Source organism: Grampus griseus (genome assembly GCF_964374135.1).
Source record: "Grampus griseus genome assembly, chromosome: 2".
Lineage (NCBI taxonomy): Eukaryota > Metazoa > Chordata > Mammalia > Artiodactyla > Delphinidae > Grampus > Grampus griseus.
Genome location: NC_139018.1, coordinates 87,597,376 through 87,604,938, shown reverse-complemented (window position 1 = coordinate 87,604,938; position 7,563 = coordinate 87,597,376).

The window sequence follows — 7,563 nt, the reverse complement described above, 5'->3', positions numbered from 1 at the left end:
TCTCAGACTCCATCCCAGAATCGGAATCTGCCTTTTAACAAGATCCTCAGATGATTGTATGTTAAAGTGTGAGAGGCAATGCTATACAGCCATCCATTGATAAAGAGGGATTGGAAGGAGGTAAGACAGAAGGCAAGGAAAGACTAGAATGTAAGGTCCCTAGGGCACAACCTGTCTTTTATTAACAGTTATATCTCCAGCATTTGGCACAGTATCTAATACATCAGTAAATATTTTATGAATTAATAGAGAAGAACACCATCCTAAAGCAAGGCAGTGGCCAAAGAGGAAGGAACCAATCAGATAAATAGTTAAGGGTCAGAATCAACAGAATTTAGTGACTCTGATGATTAATTTTATGTGTCATCTTGGCTAGGCCATGGTACCCAGTTTTTGGTTAATCACTAGTCTAGTTGTTGCTGTGAATGTATTTTTTGTTTATGATTAACCTTTAAGATGCAGATTTTTAGTAAAACAGATTACCCTCCATAATGTGGATGGGTCTTATCCAATGAATTGAAGGCATTAAGAAAACACACCGAGGGCTTCCCTGGTGGTGCAGTGGTTAAGAATCTGCCTGCCAGTGCAGGGGACACGGGTTCGAGCCCTGGTCTGGGAAGATCCCACATGCCGTGGAACAACTAAGCCCGTGTGCCACAACTACTGAGCTTGTGCTCTAGAGCCCGCGAGCCACAACCACTGAAGCCTGCGTGCTTAGAGCCCGTGCTCTGCAACAAGAGAAGCCACCGCAATGAAGAGTAGCCCCCGCTCGCCGCAACCAGAGAAAGCCCACACGCGGCAACGAAGACCCAACACCGCCAAAAATAAATAAATAAATAAAATTTTTAAAATTAATTATTTTTATTTTTTTTAAAAATGGGGGCTTCCCTGGTGGCGCAGTGGTTGAGAGTCCGCCTGCCGTTGCAGGGGACGCAGGTTCGTGACCCGGTCCGGGAGGATCCCACATGCCGCGGAGCAGCTGGGCCCGTGAGCCATGGCCGCTGAGCCTGCGCGTCTGGAGCCTGTGCTCCGCAACGGAAGAGGCCACAACAGTGAGAGGCCCGCGTACCGCAAAAAAAAAAAAAAGAAAAAGAAAAAGAAAACACACTGAGGGACTTCCCTGGTGGCACCGTGGTTGGGAATCCGTCTGCCAATGCAGGGGACACGGGTTCGAGCCGTGAAGATCCCACATGCCTCAGAGCAACTAAGCCCAATGCACAACAACTACTGAGCCTGTGCTCTAGAGCCTGTGAGCCACAGCTGCTGAGCCTGTGAGCCACAGCTGCTGAGCCGTGTGCCACAACTGCTGAAGCCCCTGCGCCTAGAGCCCAAGCTCTGCAACAAGAGAAGCCACTGCAATGAGAAGCCCGTGCACCGCAATGAAGAGTAGCCCCCGCGCTCCACAACTAGAGAAAGCCCACGCCCAGCAACGAAAACCAAAAAAATAATTAATTAATTTTTTTAAAAAAGACAAGAAAACACACTGAGGAAAAAGGGATTCTGCCTACAGACTGCCTTTGGACTCTGCAGCATCAGCTCTTCCATGGGTCTCCAGCCTGCTGACCTGCCCTGCAGATTTGAGACTTGCCAGCTCCCACAATTACGTGAGCCAATTTCTCTTTCTTTTTCTTTCTTTTTCTTCCTTCCTTCCTTCCTTCCTTCCTTTCTTTCTTTCTCTCTCTCTCTCTCTCTCCCTCTCTCTCTCTTTCTTTCTTTCTTTCTCTGCGCTGCACAGCTTGTGGGATCTTAGTTCCTCAACCAAGGATTGAACCCGGGCCCTCAGCAGTGAAAGTGCCATGTCCTAACCACTGGACAGCCAGGGAATTCCCTGTGAGCCATTTCTTAAAATAAATCTTTCTCTCTATATATACACATGCTACTGGTTCTGTTTCTCTGAATAACCCTGACTAACACAGTGACTGACTGGATATGGAGGAGGAGGGGAAGGGAGCTGTAGAGGATGATGCCTTTGGAGATTGAGTGGAAGTAACATCCATCTATAGGTGCTCAAGTCAAAAACCTGGGAGCTATCCTTGCTTTCTGCCTCTCACTTACCCCTTAAATTTAGTCCATCACCAAGGTCTGTGAATTACTTCCAATGTTAATCTCGAATCCATGTCTCTTGCTACCACCTTAATCCAAGCTTTCTCTAGGCTGTTCTACTATAATATGCTTTCAGTTGGTTTTCCTTCTTCTACTCTTCCCTCTCCACAGTCCATTCACTATACACCAGGCAGTTTATTTAAAAAATGTAAATTGGATCATCACACCCCTTCCTCCTAGTTGAAATCCCTTTAGTGGCTTCTTGGTGTTTGTTTGTTTTGGATTTAGATTCAACTCCTTATGATGGCCTACAAGGCTCTGCATAATCTGACTCCTACCTCCCACCAACCCCCTTATGATGCCATTCCGTCTCATTAACATCATTGTTACTGGCCCTCTGAGGCTACTAAGCCTTTTCCTATTTTTGGACTTTGTGCTTGCTATTCTTTCTGTCTACAGTGCTCTTTCCACACCTTTACATGGTTGGCTTTTCTTCCTCCAAAATTCAGGTGTTACCTTTGTAGAAAGTTCTTCCCTGTTCTCCCTCCAGCAAGGGGCCTCTCCCAGTTACTCATCTTGTCACTCTGGTTTTGTCATAGCATTTATCACAATTTCTCATGACCTTGTTTCCTTATTTAATATCTGTTTGGAGCACAGGTATTTTGTCTGTGTTCTTTGCTACTGTATTCCCAGTGCCTGGTATGTAGTAAATGCTTCGTAAATGTTTCTGAAGATGCCTGAATGGTGTTTCTCATCATAATAAGGAATGAGGATAGGTTAAGTTTTGGCCACACAGATCTTGACATTCCTCTGAGGCATCCAAATAGAAATGTCTAGTATATATTTGGAACTAGAGAGGTCTGAGCCACAGATAGAGGATTAGGAGTTATCTGATGATGGGGGTAGATGGAATCAAGAGAAGTAGAGGCCATCTGAAGATAGGATAGAATGAGAAACCTTGAAGGACATCAACATTTAAAAGTAGCCAGGAGAAAAAGGTATATAAAGGATAGTAAGTTAAAAAAAATTTTGTATCCTTCCAATTCTACTACATTTTTTAATACAAATTTTTAAATACTATGCAATATAGTATATTTGAAAATTCACTGTTGTAAGTCAGGAGACCTGAGTTCTAAACATTCAAATGATCAGATTATATTGAACTGAACACTGGACACTTATGGTGAGGAGTGGGGAAGGCTCACAATGATTTCTCCTTTTCTGGAAATCGTCCTAGTATACAAGAGTAGGTGGGCTCCCCAAGCCATTCTACTCCCTTACCATAGCTGATTTGAGAAGGGGGGTCAGAAGGAGATTATCTATGAATCTAATGAAGCTGTAGCTTCAGGGCCCCCTCATTGCATAGGCCCCTTCCATTCTTCAAGAAAGCCCTCCAAATTGTATATGCTTCAAGCTGTATAAAATCTGAATCTGCCCCTAGGTGGGATATAAATAACCCAGTGGAACCATCAAATTATCTGGTAGCTAGTCTCCAAAGATGGCCCTTTAATGAATAGTATCCAAGCCCTTATATAATTTTTGAGTCTGGGGTAGCCCTATGATTCATATTTAACCAGTAGAATAGGACAGAAGTGACACCCAAGGCTAGGCTATAACAAGCCTTGCAGCTTCCACCTGTGCCTTTTGGAATGCTCACACTGGTAGAAGCCAGCCGCCATTTAAGAAGTCTTATTACCCTAAGATTGCCATGCTGTTTCAAGATAACTTTACAGAGAGCCTGTTTAGGGAGAGAGAAGTATTCAGCCAGCCCCTGGCTGTTCCAGATTATCCCAGCAGAGATGCCAGACATGGGAGCAAAGAAGTCATCCTGGACATTCAGTCTAGTTGAACTGTCAGATGATTCCATCCACAGCTACCCTTTTTTTTTTTTTTTTTTTTTTTTTTGCTGTGCAGCTTGTGGCATCCTAGTTCCCTGGCCAGGGATCAAACCCGGGCCCCCTGCAGTAGAAGCTTGGAGTCCTAACCACTGGACCACCAGGGAATTTGCAATCCACAACTACGATTTGATCACAACCACAGAAGACCCCAAGCAAAAGCTGTCCAGTTGAGCCCAGCCAACCCACAGATCTGTGAGAGATAACTTATCTTAAGCCTCTTAAGTCTTGAGGTGAATTGTTATACAGTGATAATGGAAAGATTCTCTTTCCCAGGACTTTAGAATTTGGAACTCAAGACTCTCAGGGCCTGGGAGTTGGTGGCAGATGACAGCAGCCTGAAGGAAAGACCTCCTGATGAAGTGATGATTTCCCAAGCGACCTTACTTCCTCTTGCCTTCCCTTGAGGTCCAGTTGTCCAGCTCTTCCTTAAATGCCATGAGGTACCCCAGTATCTTTCCAGTAAATTCCATTATTGGCCTCAGCTAAAATTTTTAACGAATACATCATAGTACTCTTATCTGCAGATAAGAAATCTTGAGAGGCTAAGCTCTGCTATACTTAAGTCTGTTTGGCACATAGTGGGCACTTAATAACTGTTGAATGACTGCATGAATAAATTTCTAGGCAAAACTGGTTTTTTTCTCAAAGAAAAACTCGCCCATCAGGCCATTGTTTCTCCTCATGAAAGGTAGTCTCAAAAGAAAATTAATACAGCTGCACCCCAAAGAAAGCTGCTTTTTTAATATATTACTAGTAAGCCCACAGCATTATAGCAATGACCTGAACTAGGAAATAGTAAATAATTGGCTAAGAAGGTGCCAGATTCAATCGAATATCCCAAGGTGAAGACTCAGGAAAGCAAGCCTGTGTATTTCTGAAGTGGTAGTACAGTCATCTGTAATTACTTGCCTGAAGATGTTCTAAGACAATGTACCTTCAAACAAACAAAAAATGTTAACAGAAAGAAGGTGAAATATAGGGGAGGTGAGGCCAAAGAATAAGATTTGGACAGTCCCCAGAGAAAAGGCTAAGCTGACCTGCAGACTTCTGGCAGATACCTAGCAGAGATGAAGATGAGGGCATCCTGTTGACTTGATATTAGCCGTTATGATTCTCTTTCAGTAGACCTTTTTTCTGGTTCTACCCTTACCAAGCTGGCATCGGACTGTGATTTAGTTTCATAAGGAGGTAAATGAATGGAATTGATATTTGGCCTAAAAATTAGTGTTTTGTGAGTTTAGTTAGTGTGAACCAATTCCTCTGAATTTCATCAATTCTGAGTTGCACATTCAGAATCAATTTTCTGGACTTATAAATTGAAGTCCAAACTTTGAAATATGAGCTCATTCATTATATCATGTATTCAACAAATAATTATTGACGGCCTACCCTGTACCAAGTACTATTCTAGGCTCTGGCGTGTTAACTTCAAGGTATTAAACCACATGCAATTGAAACTAGGGTGTGAGAGTTGGAGGTGCTATGCAAAAAATACATGGGCTCTATGTATGCTTCATTGATAAAGTTTTGAAACAGAAATTGAGAATAGAATTTATTCACAGAATTGTGCATGCTGCTTTTTGAAATAAAGAAGCTGGGAGACAATTGTCAAGAACTCTGTGCTGGAGACTTCGATTATTCCTTAAAACTAATCTGTGAACCACACACTAATCTCTAGGGAAACCCTATAATCACACATAACACTATTCCCATCTTACAGATGAGCAGAGTGACTGATCCGTGTTTGTTGAACAAATTAACATTAAAACTTCTGCCTTTAAGAAGCTTCATCATTAAAGCCATAGGAGAGTAAATGCCAGCAGAAAAGAAGCAGGGCTGCTTATGGCTTATTTTTAAGTGCAGTGCCTTAAGCACCAGATTCAAAATCTCCTAAAGATGAAATAAGGCCAGGCTGAGGAGGCGGTTTTAATTGCAAATAGCACCAGATTAAAACTCATTTATAGGGACTTCCCTGGCGGTCCAGTGGTTAAGACTCCGCACTTCCAGTGCAGGGGGCACAGGTTCCATCCGTGGTTGGGGAACTAGGATCTCACATGCTGGCCCGCTTGGCCAAACCACCCCCCCCCACCAAAAAAACCCCCACTCATTTATAAAATACCAAAATCACTGATTTGATTTACATGATTTGATGTAGAAACAACTAATGACTTTTTCCATTTTAACCCTCCTCCCCTAAAGAGCCTACCCAAGACGTGAAATGACAGCATCTGTCTCCTTTCAACTCCTATACATTTTTCCGTACTTAACTTTTATATGGTGCCATAAAATCCTAGAGTACCTTCCCATTTCTATCATTAAGCTGGGCAAGCCATACTTTCCCTAGAACTTTACCAATCTCCGACCTCAGATTGTCCATTACGATGCTACCCAATACATTAATACATTACATTACATTACATTACATTGGGTTAATACATTAACCCAATACATTAACCATATTATCGTGGAGAAAGGAAATTTTTTGTGTGGAACGAATTAGGTCAACGTCTGTATTTCTTCAAACTGGTCTCCCACTCAATCTATTCCCTATTCAGCAGTCAAAGTGATCTTTTTAAAACAAATCTGATTATTTACCCCCTTGCTTAACTTTACCCCCTCCCCCAACCAAGCCTGGCTTAATATTCTTTCAATAAATGTTCTACAGATCTCAACTTAATACTTCTTCAGCCAATCCAAGCCTGACTTCAGATTAGATTGTGTTATTAGCCCTCAAAGCCAATCTTTTCGTTCGTGTTCCTTTTCCCAGCAAATGTCAGTCTCCACTGCTAGCCTGTTAGCTTGAGGGCAGTGTCAGGTTTGCTTTCTTCTGCCATCCACAGAGCCTAGCGTAGTTAAGGCAGTGTTTTTAAACGACTTTTACTGTCATCAGAAAGGCTACCTACAGCTACCTTCAACAATTGTCATACATCAAATATAACATTAAAGCTCAGTATATGGGAGCCACTAAAAGCTCTAGTTCATTTGGTTCACTGATTACTAAGAGACTTCTAACTCGGCAAGTCATTTACATGAGCCTGCTACCCCAACTACTTACTTCTCAAGCCATTTAATGCTCACTCTTTAATTTCCTCATCCTCCATTTCTTCCTTCGCAGTTAGCATTATTTTCATCCAAAATGTTCTTAATCAGGGGTCCCCAACCCCCGGGCTGCGGACAGGTACCGGTCGGTGGCCTGTTAGGAAACGAGCCACACAGCAGGAGGTGAGCAGCCGGTGAGCAAGCGAAGCTTCATCTGTATTTACAAGCTACTTCCCGTCGTCGCTCGTATCACCGCCTAAGCTCCGCCTCCTGTCAGCATTACGGTGAGTTGTGTAACTATTTCATTATACATTACAATGTACTAATAATAGAAATAAAGTGCACAATAAGTGTAATGCGCTTGAATCATCCCGAAACCATCCCTCCCGCCACCACCAGGCCGTGTTAAAACCGTCTTCCACAAAACAGGTCTCTGGTGCCAAACAGGTTGGGGACCGCTGTTCTTAACAATCATAGGTGACCTCTCCATTACCACTTCTCCAGTCTTTCTTTCCAGACTGCTTGCTGCTCATGTCTTTCTTAAAAAATCTCCCTGACATCTGTGGTATTACAATAACCTGAT